General features: G+C 35.9%; 1 protein-coding gene across 7 annotated transcripts in view; it reads right to left on the bottom strand.

The window, feature by feature from the left end:
- The window catches only part of PAM (peptidylglycine alpha-amidating monooxygenase), a 383297-nt gene that overhangs the window by 290819 nt on the left and 71532 nt on the right, over positions 1–20946 (bottom strand). Inside the window, exons 3-4 of one of the 7 annotated variants that reach the window (XM_078153065.1) lie at positions 6333–6383; positions 2567–2710 (exon numbers count right to left, since the gene is read on the bottom strand). The exons of 4 other annotated variants lie outside the window; for them this stretch is intronic. The gene's annotated coding sequence lies outside the window, so the exon portion shown is untranslated. Of the gene's footprint in view, positions 1–2566; positions 2711–6332; positions 6389–20946 lie in introns of all 7 variants that reach the window. 2 more of the 7 variants (XM_020973957.2, XM_020973956.2) reach the window with 2 other exon arrangements.

Below are 20946 nucleotides of genomic sequence, written 5' to 3'. Positions count from 1 at the left end.
TTACTGGCCCTCTAAAGTTGTTTCCTTGATGATACAGCCTATGCATCATGGTTTTATTTAGAATATTAAATATTATTTTAAAATATTTTATTAGTAGGCAGTATGATAGAGTATAAAACACACTGGACTTGGAATCAGAGGACTTGTGCTACCATGGACAAAATTCATGACCTCTCTGGGACTCATTTACCTCATCAGTAAAGACTAGGTGACTTTTTACATCTTATCCAGCTCTAAATCTATGACCTTATGGTCCTCTGAACAGATTTCACGAGCAAGTTGATCCATCCTGCAGATACCATCCAGAACCTTTAATGTCATCGTAACATTAAAAATTTAATTTTAACGTTGTTTGGGATTCTGCTCAAAGTAAAGCAATGAGCAAAGTAGAGACGATGGTGGCCTAGTGCTAAGCCTAAAAAAATATCATTCCATTCTGATAAATAATTTTCAGGATTTGAAATAAGCCCTTCCCCAAACACTCTAACCTAAATTCTTTGAACTGGTGAAGGAATGTCCCTCCTTTACACACGATAAGCTGTGTAAGTGAAAAAGAAGAGAGGTTACATGGTGACAAGAAGGTGCTTTTCATCCATTACACTACTGATACAGAAATCATAGATAATGTTATGAGTGTGGCAACAGTAATGGGAACAGTGAAGTTGGTGATTTTCTTGTGGGTTGAGAAAATTACTAGGGAGAAGGCTGAATCAGTCTGATTCAGTTCTTAAATTTACAGAAAGGAATAGATATTATAGTCAGTCAGTCAATAAACATTTATACTCTCCAGGATGTTTTATAGTTTCACATGTTTCATTTCACCTTTTTGAGACTGAAGAAACATCCAAGAAGCAGTTTATCGTGGATTTTTTTAAGACAGTAAGGTCCATACCTATTGCTTGTCCACCCTTTGTTCCATGCCATCTAAAACACATCCTCATAATTTTTTGTTTATAATGATATCCATGTCACCAAGAAGACCTTAAATTCATTCTACAAGGGTTCCAGATGCAGAGATTTTATTTACCATAGTCCAAAGTTTATTTGGGATATCAAATATTAAATCATGGAATCTCATAATTTAAAGGGACTTCAGATTCTATCTAATCCAACCCATATCTGAATGAGACCTCTCTATGACATTCCCAAGATGTGATCATTCATTCTTTACTTGAAGACCTCAAATTAAGGGGAGACCACAACTTCCCCTTTTGAATAGCTATTAATTATTATCTCCAGCACTTAGCATAGTGCCTGGCACATACATAGTAAGTGTTTAATAAATGTTTATTGAATTGAACTGAATGTTCCCCCTAAGTCTTTTCTCTGGCCTAAACATCCAGTCCCTTCAAAACTCCCCTCATATGGAATGGTCTCATAGTCCTTTATTTACCTTGCTTACTCTTCATTTTGTCAACAAACTTCCCCAGAAGATGGCACCAGAACTAAATGTAGCATATGAATAATTTTCATGCAAATTATAAATGTCATTAATGGGTATTAGAATGTATAGGTTGCATTCATATTAATTGGTAGCACCTGCTACCAATAACTTTGAAATGCAATGTGGAATTATGACCAGGTCCTAGACTTAGACTCAAATCCTACCTCTGATGCTTACTAGCTGTGTGACCATGAGCAAGTCACTTAACCTTTCTGAGCTTCTGGAAACTCTCTGAGACATATCTTAAGTTCAGAATGAGTTGTAATCCATATAGTTTACCAATGAAATTGATATACTGATTTATAAGCATATATTTTCCCAAGAAAACAAACTTAGAAGCACTACAATTCTGGACTTTTAAAATTGAAGACTAAGTCCGTTCTATTTTAATATTGTCTAATAAGAATGTGCAAATGCAATGATTCTTGAGAGAAAACAGAGTTAGTGCAAATACATTTAATGTAGTAAAGAATTCATCACAAAATATGTTTATTAGGTTTATATTTATTTTTGTCTCTATTGCCTCTGATAAAATACAAACTATTTAGACTGACATTGAAAGGTCTCCACAATCAACATCCTACCTACTTTTTCCCTCAGTTTTATTTCATACCTTGCTTCTTCTTGCCTTAAGCTGACCAGGTCCCTGTTTCACACATGCAACATTCTTTTCCCCTTCACTCTCCATGCCTTTACTCAAGAGGTCACCTTTACACGTGGTGAGCTCCTCTCTCACTCCTCCCTTGTAAAAGCCCTACCTTCCATCAATCCACACAGTGCCATCTCCTACAGGAAGCTTTTCCTGACACCTTCAATTATTGATACTATTTTACTCTTAAATTTACTTTGTATTAATTTGCATGTAATTTGCATCAAATTAATTATCGACATGTTAAATCTCCCCCTTCCCCACCTCTAGAAATCAGAGACTGTTTCATTTTGGTTTCTGCATTCCCCACAGCTAGCATACCACCTTATACACTGTTGTTGTTCTGCCTCTTCATGACCCCAGAGACCATAGCACACCCATACTGTCCAAAGGTTTTTTTCAACAAAGATACTGGAGTGGTTTGTCATTTCCTTCTCCAGTGGATTAAGGCAAACAGAGATCAAGTTACTTACCCAGGGTCATACAGCAAGTAAGTATCTGACACCAGGTTTGAACTCAGAGCTTCATGGCTCCATACCCACCACTCCATCCACTGAGCCATCTAGCCCCCTCCACAGGGCCTATACGGTCCCAAGAGTCAGATATGACTGAACAACCTGCACAGAGTAGGTGCTTAATTGTTGAATGGTTGATTGAACTAGATTCAATTAAAAACTTGTTTTTGAAGATCACAACTAAATTAATGGGTTCTGAATTAATGACAAATCTTATTTTCTTAATAAGCCTAAATATTTGATTCTGACTTTTGAAAAACTTCAGCAAACATGGATGCACACTTTTTTATAAAATGTAAGACTTTTTTTTTAAGTTTTTGGTTAGTTGAATATAAAACCTTATTTTGAGTCCATAATATCACATAACAGAGTTCCCCTCCCCACAAAGACATAATCACGGAAGTACAAAGATCAATTTCATTATTTTTTTACTCAGAATTTTTCTTTAAGATTCCTGGTGATTCATTCATTCACTGATCTACTCATTAAGTTGGCCAAACAAGAGGAGATTGGAGGTCTGTGTGTTATAAGAGTAGCAACCATTTTTATAACTTTTCAAGAAGTATAGGACTACCAGCATTTAGAAGTGAATTGATATCCTTAAAGACAAATGAACTAATAGAGTATTCAACCTATTACCTAAAGAAAAGTTCAAGGTGGAATTCTTCAACAGACAATAAGAAGCAGACATTCTCATGAATCTGAAATGTATATAAATGAAATAGATAAATAGAAAACAGAAAAATGCCAAGTAGCTCAAAATAAGTAGCAACTCTTTGGTTATAGGTATAATGTACTGTTGATTTTTTTTTCTCTACTCTCTCCCTACAATGCCTCATATTGTCTTTATTGCATATAGCAGGGACTTAATGTGGAAGGAAGACAAGAGAGGAAGATATAACGGCAAGTACATCAGAAAGGAATGAAGGAGAGAAAGAAGGGAGGGAGGCAGATAGACAGATTTCCTAAAAATGTTATCTTATTTCTGTGATTGATCAAACAAAACAACATTTTTAAGCCAGACTACAAACACCTCCAAACTTTTATTAACAATTTTACATGAAGCTTTAAAAAAATGAAAAGAGATTGATTATTTCCTTCCTTGGGACCTTCTACTAGAAGCTCCTAATTCACAGACTACCTATTTTATGTATTTTTAATCTAGTGAAAAGAGGATAATGCCTATGAGGGAAAGCAAATCTCTCATCCTCTGTGGTTAGTATTCTTAAGTACTTATGATAGAAAGTTCATCTTATTTGCAAGCAAGATAGTGGAATGAAAATTTTCTTTTTAAATATAAGCATTTACTCATTTGAGTCAATTTTAATTAATTTTAGATAAAGAAAACAGTTCAATTATAGATACTATATAATTTTGAATAGTTACATGAAAGTCATCCAATTGTCAATACAATCTAGCAAATTTGGTGTATGGACCCAGATGCTAGCACATAGCAAGTCTTCCAAGGCCTCTGGGAGGCAATAAATAACAGATTTTTCTGAAAGCAGAAAGGCATCCTTTGCCCTCTTCTGGTATAGGTTCTGAACTTCCTTGGCAGCTCAGACAGATACATCAACAGCAGGAGACTTTATTCCCTAGACTTCCCAGTTTGGGGTATTATATTTTCTGTAGCTTTAAGAGCTGACTGGGCATCTAGATGCAGGTTTTGCATATCTCATTAATATAGTAAGGAAGGATATGGGATTGGACATATAATTTTCTTTCACAATTAGTCATGGAAAATCCATTATATCAATAGCCATATTTCCAAAACAGTCCAGAAAGAAGGTACTTTGTAAAATTTTAAGTATTATTCTTTACATTCCCATGAAAATAATAAGGTAGGTTCACATTATTTGTACTTTGCATTTCTCTGAAGTCCTTTATTATCTCTTTCCTATTTCTCATTCAAAATTAATTTAACATACTTTTATTATATACTACTATGAACTGAAAAAAAAACTTTCATAAATGTAGTTGTTAAAGCAAACCAGAGTAAGGCACAAAAATGGGAAGAAGGGTCAAAAGACCAAATGTTAATTTTCTCAAATATACAAGAGATCATTTTCCTACCCCCAGCCCTTTAATCACTAGGAACTTGAGTTCAAATCCTGCCTCAGACACTTAATTTATTTGAAACTGTGGACAATGTTACTTAACTTCTGTCACAGTTTCTTTATTTGTAATATGGGGATAATAATAGCACCTGCCTCAAAAGGTTTGTTGCTAAGATAAAATGAGATAATACTTATAAAGCATTTCCCAAATGCTTGCTATTATTGTTATTAATGAATATATATTTGAAAAAAATGAAAGAAGGAAATTTAAAGATGTTCCCCTTGCTCTAAGGGAATTTCAGCACGCTATATCTATTAAAAGAAATGACTCTTCTGAGGTGGCAACTCTCACTTGTCTAGGAAAATGTTTTTGAATATAAAAGTAATGCAACATAGCTATAAGCTTTACTCAACATTTTATTATGAAATTCCATTTTCATAATCTCACTAAAATAATACTCAAATAGATATTTATAAATCAAAGATCAGATTCTGAAGACCATCACATGAACACTCACATATATGTCTATGAACAAATTTGAATTAATATTATCTATTATTATTATTTTAAATATGTATGTAAGTGGCAGAATCTTTAACCTAATCATCTTTTTCTCAACACAGCTCTTCATGCAAGTACAATATCAAGTAAGTTCTTGAATTAAGGATCAAGAAACCTGCTGAATGAATATACATATACAACATACATAATCTATAAGCTCAGAAAAATCAAATGCCATTTTAAATGTTCCCCTTGCTAATGCTTACTCTTGAACTAAACATGATTGACTGTAGTGATAAGAATTGGATCTGTGAGTTTTAACCCAAGTGAGGAAGACACCTCTATCAATGCTGATACCTCCTCTGCAATGCACAGTCTTAAAAGCATTGCCTAGAACAGAGATGTCAAACAGAAGGCCAGAACCAGATTAAAATGTAACTGGGAAATGTTTAACAAAATAAATTTTAAAAAAATTATAACATTGATAATGTTCATTTGTGATTTTCTAAGTCAATATGCCAATAAGGGACGCATTTCTATTTGAGTTGGACATCACTCGGCTAGAGCACTGAGAAGTTTAAGTGATTTGCCCCAGCCACAAAATGAGACTTAAACTCATGTCTCCATGAGCTCACTCTTCACTATGCCATACTGCCTATTACAGGACTGATAAGAAATAAGTAATATCAATTCCTAATATTCTGTCAGCTATTACCAATATAAATTTCTAATGAACATTTTAGGGTTTTTAAGTGGAGTCAAAGGTGTCCAGAAATCTTTTTTTCAGGTTCAATATCAATGCAAAACAAACAAACCTATACCAGACAAATATGCTCTACTCTCTATGATTAAATTATCAGATGAATCACTAGATGATGACAAACTGCTTTTTTTTTTAAGGATTTCCAGAATCTGAGTATCATAAACAAAGTTATTTAGTCAACAACAATTAAATAAAAGGAATAGAAAACAGGTGGCCGTATTAACCTCATTGAGGAGAACACAGTTTAATCTATTCCAGTTGGATCCTATACCAGTTTCTGTTTCCATATGCCCCCTGGGGGTGGGGGATGAGGGAGGGCAGAGAATTATGGTAAAGGAGAGTCATAAATCTTTTACTTTGAAAAAAAAGTGAACTTGAAGGCATTTGGTTTTAATTGCTCACCCTGGGCAGATGTTGTCATCTCTTTCTGGTCTTTTCCAAGCTTCAAGTCACCTAAACTGACAAGACCAAATCAGCTGGTTAGAGAACAATGTTTATTCAGTCATTAATCTGTCCTGAGTTTCTCACCGCCTAGGTTTATGATATGGTCAAATACTTACACTGGAGGACAAAGAGGAATGAGACTTTTCTTAACATTTCTGATAGTAGTTTTTTTTTTTAAACTGTTTCATGTGGGAGGGGGACATTGTATTATATGGTTTCAGGGGTTGAAATGGTCAAACTATTCATCTATAGCATCCTACCTTCTGGTGATGTACTTCTCTATATTTAACATGGCTGGTCCTTAAAACAAAACAAAACAAAATCCACCATATTTTGTTATTGGGACTGTATCTGAAGACTTTCTAGTAGGTAGATTCTCCCAGAGCTCACATTCTCCTTGGCATAGGTTTTGAAAACCAAGAGTCAACTCCATGGTATGATGAGTTATCAGAGTAGGATAGCTTCTTTATTTTGCTTCAGAAAAAAAGCACCCTCACTGTGACTTAGAAACTTAGTTAAAGCACAGATGATATAGATCATCCAGGAATGGATCTAATCAGAAAAGAAAGTGGACCTGTTATATAACAAGAATCAATATAGCTAGTAGTGGCAGTGTGGATATGACTCCAGAACTGGAAAGCAAGGTAGGCTGGGGAGAGGAGGGTGGTGCGCGAGCATGGCTAGAACAATCAGCATGGGATAGTGAGCCACGCAAGACATAAAACCAACAGAGTGTGGGAAAATGCCTGACTGTGGGAGTCGGGTCACCCTCCAGGATGAATCCCATTTTGTGTGAGCCTAAAGCAGGACCCCTTCGTTAGAAGGAGCCACACTGGGGCTCCAGAAAAACATAAGTATTATAGATATTATATAAACTCTATAATGGTTATAGAGCTCAAGAGCTATTGTGGGACAGTAGTAGAAGGATGGCTTTACAATTAAGAAGCCCTGGTGTCAAATCCTTCCTCTGACACATATTTCCTTTATAGTTTTGTGACCAGAGGCAAATCACTTAGCTTCCCAATACCCTCTCACACAGTATTTCCTATGAGTTGCCATACAGTGCATAGCACAGTGCCTGGCAAACAGTAGGTGCTTAATAAATGCTTACTGATTTGACTTACATATACGAAGGGAGGATCCATTCAGAGATTTCCTCAAATTAATGAAACCGAAGGTCTTGACCTTCACACTTACACACTACCCAGGTACAACCTCCTTCACTTGGTTCATTTTTTTCCCTCTATAAATACGAAAAGTTTATAAAGACTATTTTTCCTATGTAGACTCACAATACATACTTCCCTACACATGATGCCCTAATTCTGAATTGTAACATCTCTTTATATAATAAACAAAGTAAAATGTTATATACATTCTGTTTTCTAGAGAGATCAAATAGCTTTTACTGCTATAACTCTATTATTTTCCCTTCCCTGCAACTCCCACCCAAATTCTGCCTCCCCTGCCTTTATTTAATATTCTTATGCAATAAAAATTTAGTCATCTATCCTCAATTTTAAATATTCCATAAAAATATATGCCATATCCTACAGAAGCATTTGTGGATGAGTTTAAATGATACTAGCCGTTTATGTTAAAGTCCACAGTAGGACTCTCTCATTTTGATGCACACTTAGAGATTCTAGTATACTTTCCTTTGTACTTCAGTTAGAGCAGAAATGAAAGGATATGGAGCTCAGACTTTTTAATGTATAAAATTAAGGCTGTCTTTCTCTAACTCCCTCTTCTCAATTCTCCCCTTAAAATCACCCCAAAATTATTCATCCTCCTTTCTTCCTTTGCTCCAGTCTCTGAATAAGAAGTGGCCCTTCTACTTGCCAAATCCACTACTTAATCCCTTGATCCTATTTACACCCATCTCCTCCAGAAGTTTGCCCCTTCAAGGATCATCTCCTGCCTTCATCATTTCTCCTTATCTTCTGACTTCTGGCTATCTACAGACATACCCAGATCTCCATCATCCTTAAAAAGCCTTCACTTGATGTTACCATGCCCCTGAGCAAATCATGCTCCAACTTTCTCCTTAATAACCAAATTCCTAAAGAAAACCGTCTACATTTATGGCCTCCAGTTTTTTTTAACCTCCAACTCACCTTTCAATGCCTTGCACTCCAGCATTCATCATTATGACTTAACTGAAATTGTTCACTTCAAAGTCACCAATGCTTTCTTTCTTTCTTTCTTTTTTTTGCTAAATGTTTATCTTTGCTGATCTCTATGAACACCTCCTCCTTTGGGATATGCTCTCCTCCCAGGATGTGCACGACACTGCTCTCCTTGTACTTCTTCTTCTTTGCAGGATTATCATCCATGTCCTTACTTTTATATATGAAAGTTCTGAGTCTTCTCTCTTTCTATGCTGTCTGTCTTAGTAACTTCACCAGCTCCCCTAGGTTCAGTGATCATCTCTGCAGATAGTTCTCAAATCTACATATCCAGCCCAATAGATCTTCTGCTCTAATTTTTTGTTGAGTATCTCCCCTTAGATACCCCATAGATATCTCAAACATTTCCGAAAAGGAACTCATTCTCTTCTGTCTTAGACTTGCCCCTCCTCCAAACTTTCCAATTTCTGTTGAAGGCCACAATTATTTCAATCACCCAGTATCTCAACATAGAAACCATGTTTGATTCACTAATCTCATTAAGATCTCATACCCAATAAGTTTTCCAAGTCTTATCAATTATATCTCCCTCATGTTTATATCTGTCCCTTTCTCTCCATTCACACAACAGTACACTTTACTATGTTAGCCCCCCCCCCATCACCCCTGATATTGACTATTTTAACAGCCTCTTAACTGGTCTCCCTGTCCCTAAATTCTCCCTTTCCCACATTGCTGTAAAAGTATATTTCAAGTTACAAAACAGACTGCCATTCTCCTACTCTAGAAACTTCAGTGACTCCCTATTGCCTCTATGAAAAAATACAAACAACTCTATTTGTCAGAGGGAATCTTTCCCATCCTGGCTCCAGCTGTTTTCCAGTTTGATTATGCATTACTCTATTTCATGAACCCTATATTCCCTACACCCAATATTTAATTTCCCAACCCCATAACTTTATACAGGCTGTGCCCATGACTGGAATGCTCTTTTTCTTTCTCTCTGCCTCATGGAACCCCTAGCTCCTTCAAAGCTTGGCTTTGTTATGTTTGAGTAAAAAAGACTATAATTGTATATATAGTCCTTTAGACTAGCACTTTAATTTTTTTTAACAGTTTGTTTTTGCAAAATGGATAGTGAGAAATATCAAACAGGTTGATGTGTTTAGGATGTGCCCATCCTAAAAGACAGTTTTTCTGATTCCCAAATATTATACCTCCACCCTGAAATTATTTCATATTTTTATATATATTTTGTATTTACTTATGTGCTCATATGCTGTTTCCCCTAGTAAAATGTAAGCTCCTTGAGGATAGTTACTTTTATTTTTCTCTTTGTATCACCACAGCCTAGAACAGTGTGGTGCCAGGCACTGTATTATTCTAATAGCTCCTCTCCTCCTTTGTGACTTGGGAACTTTAAAAGATGTAAATTTATAGGTGATCAATAACTGTCTGGGAATTTAGAAGTATTCATTAATAAGCCTCATGTAACTCAGAATCACAGTTGAACACCATTTTTGGAGGGAAACATCATAGAGAAGGAAATGCCCAAACTAAGCTTTATAGTTCAAGGTCTAAAAGTATCAAATTTCATTGCATCATCATTGCAGATTTTATGCCAATTTTTTTTTTTTTTTGCAAAAAAAGTGAGGTGCAACCATTATGTGAAGCTTCTTTAAAAAACTGTGCCGGTATTACTTAGTCTCCCTGACTCAGGTTTCTTCCCTTTCCAATTCATTCTTCACACAGCTGCCAAAGTCATTTTCCTAAAACACAAGTCTGACCATGTCTCTCCCCTTCTCAATTAATTCTAGGAGCTCCATATTGATTTGGGATCAAATACTGCTTTATTATCCAACCTTTTAAAAATTTATATTTCTAAAGGTTTTATAATGTATATAATTAGCAGTATAGTAGTTTATTACATATCTTATGAAGAACTAAATATATATGCACATATATGGGATGTATGATTTTTTTTTTTACTGACATAGATGTAAGATTGAAAAATTTTGGAGACAACCCTTCTAAGGTAACTTCAGGTTTCTTGGCCACTCAATTTTAACCATTACCACCTGCCAAGCTCCCCACTCTAACTTCAGTTCTTCTTTCCTTTCATACTTACAGAGCAAAATCAGAGAAGATAATACCAATCACTAGTACTCCAGTAGCAAAATTCAAAGCCAGGATTGTGGCCCCCCCAATACTTATTGTTGTCTTCCAAACTTTGATTGAACGAGGGACTCATCAGTATAGTTTGGAGTTTTGACCTGTCTTACAACTGGCATCCAGGCCACGTTCCCTAGGAAGGTTAGATGGGAGGGAAGGAAGCTATAAACATTTATACAGTGTCTACCCATGTGCCATGGCACAATGATAAACACTTTTTACAAATATTATCTCATTTGATCTTCACAACCCTGTGAAATAGGTTCTATTATTATTATCCCTGTTTTATAGTTGAGGAAAGTGAGGCAAACAGAGATTAATTGGCTTTATCCAAGGTCACACAGCTACTAAGTGTTTGGTTGAGACTGGATTTCAATTTCAGTCTTTCTGGCTCCAGGCCCAGCATTCTATCCATTGTACCATCAGCTGCTTCCAGGACAGATCTCTCGTCAATGGTTTCCATCAAAATAAAACAAACAAACAAAAAACAACCTCTGAGAACCTCACTATTTGAAATTAGCCTTTCTTCGACTGATATTTATCATGTCTTCTTACTCTGGCCCTTGTTCTGAATTGTGATCTTTGTATCTCCTAGTTCTGATTCTGGCTGTCATCTTGGATTGTCTTTCACCCAAATGGATTTTGCCTCACATTTTACAGTTCCTGCCTTTAAAGATCTTGTCTTACATATTGATCTCCAATGAGCATCTCAGAATTCTACCTCATGTAATATCTGAGTAAAAAGACTATAATTGTATATATAGTCCTTTAGACTAGCACTTAAAATTTTTTTTAACAGTTTGATGTTTGGCAAAATTGATAGTGAGGAATACCAAATAGGTTGATGTGTTCAGGAGCTAATGACAGTAATAGTAATGATAATGACAATAATAACAAATAACTGACTCTTAAATAGTATTTAAGATTTGCAAAGTATTTAGATATGAAAGTAGCATGTATGTCGCTGAGTAGGGCAATATTTGGCTGAGGATCACTTTTACTCCTTCAGAGTTTATTACTCCCAGACCAGGCCCTTTGTGTCCCATGGGGCTTGGCTTTGGGTGTAATGTTTGGCAACCCACCTTCCTGCCATCTGAACAGCCACATTTTTAAAAAAAATTATTCATTTTAATACTCTTCTTTTTTATTTTAAGTTCCAAATTCTCTCCTTGCTTCCCTTCCACCTCTTCCTCCACTGAGAAGGCAAACATATTTCCATATTAACCATATTGCAAAAAAAGCAAGAAAAATAAAATAAGAAAATAATACTTCAATTTGCACTCATAGTTCATCAATTCTCTCTCTGGAGGTGGACAGCATTTTTCTTCATGAGTCCTTTGGAATTGTCTTACATCAGAGTAGCCAAGTTGTTCACAGTTGATCATCATTGCAGCATTGCTGTTCTGTACACAATGATCTCCCAGTTCTTCTCACTTCACTTTGCATCAGTTCATCCCATGTTTCTCCCGAAACCACCCCCTTATCATTTTCAATAGCACAATAATACTCTATCACAATCATATGCCACAACTTGTTCAGCCATTCCCCAATTGATGAGCATGCCCTCAATTTCCAATTCTTTGCCACCACAAAAAGAGCTGCTACAAATATTCTTATACATATGAGTCCTTTCACTTTTTCTTTGATTTCTTTGGGATACAGACCTAGTAGTGGTATTAATGGGTCAAAGTATACGCAGACCCATTGGGCCGAGTTCCAAGTTGTTCTCCAGGATGGTTGGACCAGTTCACTACTCTACCAACAGTTCGTTAGTGTGCCTATTTTTCCCTTATTCCCTCCAGAATTTTCCATTTCTGATAAGTATGAGGTGATGACTCAGAGTTGTTTTATTTGCCTTTCTCTAATCAATAGTGACTTAGAGCATTTTTTTCATATGACTATAGATAGCTTTGATTTTTTCTTCTGAAAACTGACTGTTTATAACCTTGGATCATTTGTCAATTGAGGAATAGCTCTTATTTTTATAAATCTGACTCAGTTCTATACTCAGAATATATTTGAGAAACGAGGCCTTTATAAGAGAAACTTGCTGTAAAATGTTTTGATATTATTTCACTGTCTGTGGTAGCTTTTAGCAAAACATAGTTTCCCCAGTAATTGCTTTTAATTAGGTCTATTTTTGCTTTTGTCTGAGGTCAAGATTGTTACCTCTGCAATTTTTTTTGTTTTGTTTAGCTGAAGCATATTAGATTCTGTTCTAGCCCCTTATTTTAATTCTCTGTGTGTCTTTCTGTTTCAAGTGTGTCTGTTGTAAACAACACGTTGCTGGAATGTGGTTACTAATCTGATAGCCTCTTCTGTTTTATGGGTGAGCAACCACACTTTGTGTGGCACTACAACTCAAGTGCTTTAGACTAGGGGAAAGCCAGCCCTCAGTTAGTCATAGGTTCCTTCCTTTGCTTTTTTGGGGAGCAAGAAGAAATACAAGTTATTAATAAAATCATAAAAGCTCAGAGCTCCTGGATCAGAAATGGTTTGATCACTAGGGCTGGGTTTGACCCTAACCTATTTAAGTTCCTGTGCATTCAGACAGTGATGAGTCACTGCCATCTCCCCATTTGTACTCTTTGTACCTGATTAAATATATTCAGAACTCAAAAACAATCAAAATCAATATTATCTTTAAAGAATTATAGAGAACAGCAAAGTAATAGCTTTAAAAGAGTTAACAAGGAGAATTATAGAGAGCACCGTGAACGCCTACAGGCAGGCATATCAAGGGGAATTTCAGGGAAGTAAAATCTTTCAGAGCTTTCCTCAGTCCTTAACACAGAGAGCTTAATGGGCAACTTCAGTCTTACGTTCTCAATGCCAAGATGCCCGCAGGGATCCTTGTCACTATTCCCTTAGTTATCCTCTGCTTGCTCCCTGCTACACCTCAGCTCTCCTCTCTCTCTTCTTGATCTCCCATTACAATACATCCTTTGGCTTCAGCTTCACTCCTAGCACCTTTACACACTCCTTATGTGTGCCTCTATGTCTACCTGTCCATTTATCTCACTCTTGTAGAGTGATTTAACATCTCCTGCTGTGTTAGAAACTCCACCCTCTAGCTCAGAGACAGCTACAACTGAGTGTCTTACTAGTTGAGGAAGACTATAAATTCCAGAATGTGTGCATGAGACAGGGTTCTTACCCTGCCCCCACCATAGGGCAGCCAGTATTTCAATCTGTGAGAATACACATGTAATGTCTCATTTGAGCTTATGAGGATGGAACAACAGCTGTTATTGTCCCCATCTTACAAATGAGGAAACTGAGTCTCAGACAAATTAAGTGACTTGTCCATGGTTTAGTAAGTGCCTGAAGCAGGATTTGAAACTAGGTTTTCTTGAGGTTATGTCTGGAATGCGTGTGTGTGTGTGTGTGTGTGTGTGTGTGTATCTGCAGCAATTGGGATTAAGTGACTTGCCCAGGGTCACACAGCTAGTAATTATCAAGTGTCTGCTCTGAGGCTGCATTTGAACTCAGGTGCTCCTGACACCATGCCCAGTGCCCTATCCACTGTCCCACCCAGCTGTCCCTCAGAATGCTTTTTACTTAATATGTGCAAGTTAATTGGTGATAAAAATATGAAGATATGATCTCTGCCATCAAGGAGTTTCTAATCTGCTAGAGGAGGAATGATAGGTAAACACATAAATATTGATAAGAATAGTAAGTACACATTAGAGATAAACATTCTTTAAGAAATACAAGTTGAGAGATATTTCAGATATTTAGAGGTTAGGAAAGGTTTTCTGGAGGAAGGAGCCTCATAGAATGGGAGGGATTTTGACAAGAAGAAATAATCTAAGCATTGGAAGATAAGGCGTAAAGTTACAGGAGCAAGGAACAGTGTGACCTTAGCCCCTTGCCCCTCCCTTAGCCCCAATGCACCTTATCCAGGTCCATAAGGAGCCAAATGGGTTGTCTTAGGTAAGTCCATATGAGTTGCATTCACAGGAGAGCCTATGAGGTTCCTTTTGTGGTCATTTTTCAGTTGTGTCCAACTCCTCGTGACCCCATTTGGGGTTTTCTTGGCAGAGATACTGGAATAGTTTGCCATTTCCTTCTCCAGCTCATTTTACAGATGAGGAAACTGAGGCAGAGTGGAGTGATTTGCTCAGGGTCACACAGATTGGAATGCAGGAAGAAGAGTCTTCCAGCCTCCAGGGCCAGCACTCCATCCACTGTGTCAACTAGCTGCCCTGTGGGATTCCTACATTCCCATGATGTACTCAGACTGCCAGTCTTATTGTGAGAAAAAAAACCTTGTAAACCATAAAGCACTATATAAATGAACTGTTATTTATTTACTCGCCAACTTCCTCTCTACACTCCAGCTTCCCAGCCTCTCTTTACTAAACTAAGCTCTGCAGCCGAGAAACCTGAAACAAGTCACCTGCCTTCCCAACATCTATAAAATGAGGCGGCTGGATGAAAAGACACCTCAGATCACTTTCAACTCTAACCTTCTAGGATTCAATGATTTATTCTAAGATTCCCTGAAAGCAGTGACTATATTCTATTTGTCTTTGTATCCCCTTCCATCACCAGCATAGCGTCTTGCATCTAATATCATCACTTCTTGCCAGGACTGTTGTAAAGGCATGGCTATCCCTCAGTAAATATGAGTAAAATGATGAATGAATGAATATATTCTGGACTAATTAAAAAAAAAAAAGCTCTCTTCCTCCCCAGCCCACCCCCCTTTCCTACCTAACCAGTAATATTCAATTCTTTCAGGTTTGAATCCAGGAGGTGGTAGATTAAAAGAAAATGTAATGCTGATCCTGAATTTATTTGAAAAACCACTTCTCAACACAAAAGATAATAGGATACTGTAAATTAAAAATTATTTTCCATCTTTTCCACTGGCATATCTCCAAAATCCCTCTTGTTTTTCACTCCTATGAAATCATTAACTTCACTGATCTAATTTTCAGTAAACGACCCCACTCTGGCACCCAAAGTCATTCTTCATCTTTATCACAACTTGAATCCTACATAGAATCCACTGCAATCAGATTATTCGAACATTCTCTGGAATCTTCTCTGCCCTTGTTCCTGCATTCTTTGTTCTGACAACCTTAAGGCAACAGGCCAGCCTGCTGTGTCACCAGTATGGCAGATCATGCTTTTTCATCCTAACCAGATAATTAAGACTCTATAAGAAATACAATTCGCCTGCATCTAATCTTATATGTAAAATAGAATACAAGGCATTATATATTTATTTGTCTGTGTACATATGTTATATGCAGATTCTATAGACATATTCATAAAGCAATAATAAATATCCTTTGTTTTATTTCTTCTTTAAATATATTTTCTTGCAACATTGATATTTTAAAATATAATTCCTTCTACATATAGATACTTGAATGAATTCATTTCATTCAAGCCATTTCCTGTAGTTATTTATCAATAAAAAATAATAAACTGATAATGTATCTATATAGATTTATTAAGGGATTATGCCTTATGATAAATATATAACAGTAATAGAGCTTTAAAAATTCCAGTACATAAAAATCATCATAGTCTTTTAAAGCATTTGAAGGAACAATTTTTCTGAGTAAAGGTTAGGAGACACATATTAAAGTGTTTTCTTGGCGGCCTGTAGTTTGTTCCTTAACTGCCTTACAACAGTCTCCACATTCTCTAGTTCCAAGCTACATTTGAAGCTTATTTCATACTTCTTCCCCCTCCATCCTATCCTCTTAATATTCCAGCCATTCTGCACTCTCCAACTTAGTGCATTTGTATGTGCCATTTTCTAAACTCATAAGGTCATTATGTCATTGTGTCTTACCTGTTGGAGTATTTCTCTTCCTTTCAAGACTTATCTCAGGTGGAGCTTTCCCTGATCAGTCTCACCAGCTAGAATTGATTTCTCCTTCACCAAGCACTCATCCTTTAATACTTGCATAGAGTAAGTGAATTATTATTGCTTGTGCATATGTCTTATGACTTGCCTAGATTGTAATCTTCTTGAAGGAAGGAATCACCTTTTCTGATAGTATCACTGATGATGATTAAGCTAAAGTTTAGATAATGGCTTCAAAGTTTGTAAAGAACTTTTTGTGCATTATCTTCTATCACAACAACCCTGTTTTAGAGCTGGTGAAATTAAAGAAAAATCACAGAATTTAAGTGACTTGTACATTAGCATGTCACTAGCATGGGGCAGGCTTCAAACCTAGGTATGTCCTGATTCCAAATCCAACACCCTTTCCACCACACCTAGCACAGAACTATGTGTGTAAAAGGTGCTTAAGAAATGTGTGTTCATTTGAATTAATACATGAAAACATAAAACTTCAACCTAAAACTGCCATGGGCAAAAAGTAGCTGAAAATGTAGTGCTCATCCCCTGATTTATTTAAAACATTTTGCCTTTCAAGGGGAGGTCGTTTATTTTTAGCTTTAAACATCTACATTGCAGGAAAGGCATAATAGATATAACAACTCTGTTTATAAGTGAATATTTTATTAAATATTATCACTATTGGCATGTAAACTTTTAGATGTTTAATTTTCCATATAACTTTTCATAGCTCCAGTAAGAGGGATGTAGTCTACTCAAATCAGAGGATTGAAATTAGCTCATGTGATAATCAGGAAATTCCTCCGAGGCCATCCTATCCAAGCAGACTGAAGGCAGATGGTGCTGATGTGTTCAGCATAGAGTAGTGTTGATCACAGAATATCTGCCAATCAAACACTTGGGAGAGAAATGAGCTCCATCTGTGTTTTAATTACTATAGCAAAACCATCCAGTGTAACTACCAGAGCTGTGCATTTTCATACAGTACAGGAGAAACAGTACAGACTTTCTTTCATAAAAGGAGGATACAACTGCCACATATTGAATGGACAATAACAACAACAAAACACAAGCACTACCAATTAAGAACAAAATGTGCCATCCAATGACACCATGAATTCTCTCTTTAAATTTTTTTTTCATTTTTATTATAGTTCTTCCAGTCCAGATCTACCTCTAAAGGAAATTCCCAATCATGCAAAGAAATGAGGTAAGGATGAAGTCCAAACATGTCTAAATCTTTGTAATATTTTGAGGTCTTAAAAGGGTATCCTATGGCAAAAGTCAGTGTTGGAGAGGCTATCAGAGAATGAGCACAGTGTTAATAAAGCTGTGATGTGGATTAACCTTTTTGGAAATCAATTTGAATTTATAAAAGAAAAGTGACTATATTGTATATGTTATAACTCAGCAGTACCATTATTGGACATAGATCCCAAGGATGTCAAAGATTCACTGCAGTAATCTTCATAGTAGCAAAGAACTAGAAACATAGTTGGGTCCCATGATTGGGGAATAACTTTAAAAAATCTCATATTCATAAACTGTGTAGTAAAAAAGAATATGAGAGTGAAATAAGCAGAGCCAAAAGAATGAAATAAACAATGTCAATGAAAAGATCACTAAAAGGAGGTTAAACTCTGAAAAACAAAAAACCCAGTGAAGATGAGATAATGAAACAATCCTTCCTCAAGGCAGAGAAACAGAAATCTGTTAGAACAGAATAGCGCATATTATCAAATGCAATAGACTGTTTCTGCTTAATTGTTCTTACAAATGACTGTCATGTATAGATCAAAGGCATCAGTAAGCCTTTTTTTTCAAAAAGGTAATCCATGCTAAAATCGAACATAAGTACAACCTTTTAAATTGGATTACTGAAAATTTCAAAATATTTCCAGTGGCAAATTTTTTCATTTGCTTTTAAATATCTTCTTTTTCCTCTAACTGAATTTAATTCTCAACTTTGGAGTGGGACTGTGGTCCAAGTGAAAGTAAATGGGAACAGCAATGAATCCTCAATGACTTCAGGACTCTTTTACAACTATAAGCCAAAAACAAGTAGTTAAAGATCAGAAGTAGAGAGAGTAGTGTAAAGGAATATTCCTCTATTCTTTATTATCCTCAACTAGCCCTTCTCTTAAAAACAAACAAACAAACAAACAAACAAACAAACAAAACCCTTGCCTATGGTCTTACAACTAGTATGTTAAAGAGATAAGACTTGAGCCCCGGCATCTTCCTGATGCCTATATTTGCCTTCTATGTACTGGGTCACAGTGCCTCAAAAGACATAAAATACTGCTGGGAGGGGCAGGAGCATGACCATATTTCTAAAATTCATGCAGCAGGAATTTTATGACTTCTAGGTACCTGGGACAATACATCATATATATGTATGTGTGTGTATATATATATATATATATATATACACACACACACACATACATATATGTGTGTATATATATACACACATACATATATATGTATATATGTGTGTGTGTATACACACACATACATACACACATACATACATATATACACATATATGTATATACATATATACACACATATACACATGTGTGTATATGCTTACACAATATACATATACATGTATGTGCATATATGCATATACATATAGTTATATATGTAATTATAATTCAGAAAGTATTATCTTTTGCCAAAATTAAACAAGACAGCAATCATCCAGTTTGTGTATTAAGATAATATTAGTAAAGAACTCTGTAAACCTTAAAGTACTATATAAATAAAGTTATTGTTATTATCCATAGTATTTTCTCTCTTACCCCTTTAATGCTTAATGCTTATTAGTGCCCTCAGAAGTTTAGAAAAAAGGACAGGGAGTTCATTTTGGCCACTTGGTAGTAGCTATTCTGGTTTGACCAGTAAATGATTGAAATTATTGCCTTTAATCAGGTTTTGGAGCAGGAAAATACTGAATTCAAAGATTCATTCAATATATGACCTCATTAGTGTGGATAATTAAGAATTGGCTTAGAATGAAATTGAGGCTGGTTAACAGATGGTGCAAATATAATAAAGACAATGTTACTTCACTATATTGACAAATTATATTTCAAGCATTTGTTAGTAGTAAAAAAAAATGCACCCACAGTGTAAGAAAGATTCACTTCATGGTTTTATAAAAAATCACCACCTATCCGTATCTATATAGTACTTTCATTCTCCCTCAGTACTCTAGAGTAACTATAGTAACGTAGATTATACTAATACCTTTCCATTGCTTCTTTCAGTTCCCATGCTACTGCTGTGTCCCTACAAGAGAAGGAAATGGAGCTACTGAGCTATGGCAATGCAGCTGGGCTCTATTATTGTATGGAAAGCCCACCATGATACCCTCTAATTCCAACTAACATTCATTAGGGCAGGAAAATGACCCCCCCAAAAAAACTGTTCTTTACACACAAGAAATTTATTATTACTCAGCTTTAGAATGAAATCATAACTAGTGGGCTTACACAAAAGGCTTGAAGGTTTAACTTGGATTTAGTTAATAAAGTTAAACTTGCATTGAGAAATGAGCATTTCTCAAATTTAATAGAATGGTGATAAGATAGCAATAATCAATTATAGTAGCAAGCTATAAACTTCTGAACTAAATAAGTTCAGCATTATTGCAATGAATAAACAAAGAGGGAACAAGAAAAAAAGGGATCAAGGAGAAAATAGGGAGGGAGAAAAATCTAAGGACTGATAAGAGAATGTGTACACATGTGTGTATACACATAAATACATGTGCATATATATATATGCACATTTAAATCCCAACATTTATTATTAGAAACTAAAAAAGTACAAGAGATGTAAGCCAGTTCAGATAACAGATAATTAACTGACAAGGAACATAAAGTCTTACTTTCCAATGACTGGTTCAATTCCTAGTCTTGTAATCACCCCAAAAAGTGGGCTCTCTTAATGGAGCTTTCTCAATTCTGAGGAAATAGCACTAGAGCATAAAGTGATCACAATATAAAATCGCAACTTAAAAAAAAATGTGTTGGGCCCCCCTCTCTCTTATTGCACAAAGGCCAGCTCAGGATCCATAAATGAGATGCACAGTGCTGACTGAAATCTCCTCAATATATGTGTGTGTGTGTGTGTGTGTGTGTGTGTGTGTGTGTGTGTGTGTGTGTGTGTGTTTTCTTCCAGTCACAGCAATCCCTTTGCTGAAGCTGTGAAATCTACATCTATGGAAGGATTATCCACACTAACAAAATAATGGATCCTCAAATTATTGAGATAACAAAATCAGAAGTGAGCCTAAATGGGATGTACAGTGCAGATTAAAATCTCAATTTGAATAGGGTACAGTGTGTGTGTGTGTGTGTGGCATTGGGAAGAAAGCAGTCAGTGAAGAAGTCCTATGCCGGTTGTTGTTCAACTGTTTTCAGTCCTT

This window comes from Phascolarctos cinereus, unplaced genomic scaffold (assembly GCF_003287225.1).
Source record: "Phascolarctos cinereus isolate Bilbo 61053 unplaced genomic scaffold, phaCin_HiC Scaffold_4;HRSCAF=312, whole genome shotgun sequence".
Classification (NCBI taxonomy): Eukaryota; Metazoa; Chordata; class Mammalia; order Diprotodontia; family Phascolarctidae; genus Phascolarctos; species Phascolarctos cinereus.
Note: the sequence above shows the minus strand (reverse complement) of the source record. Positions and strands in the feature narration are given on the sequence as shown.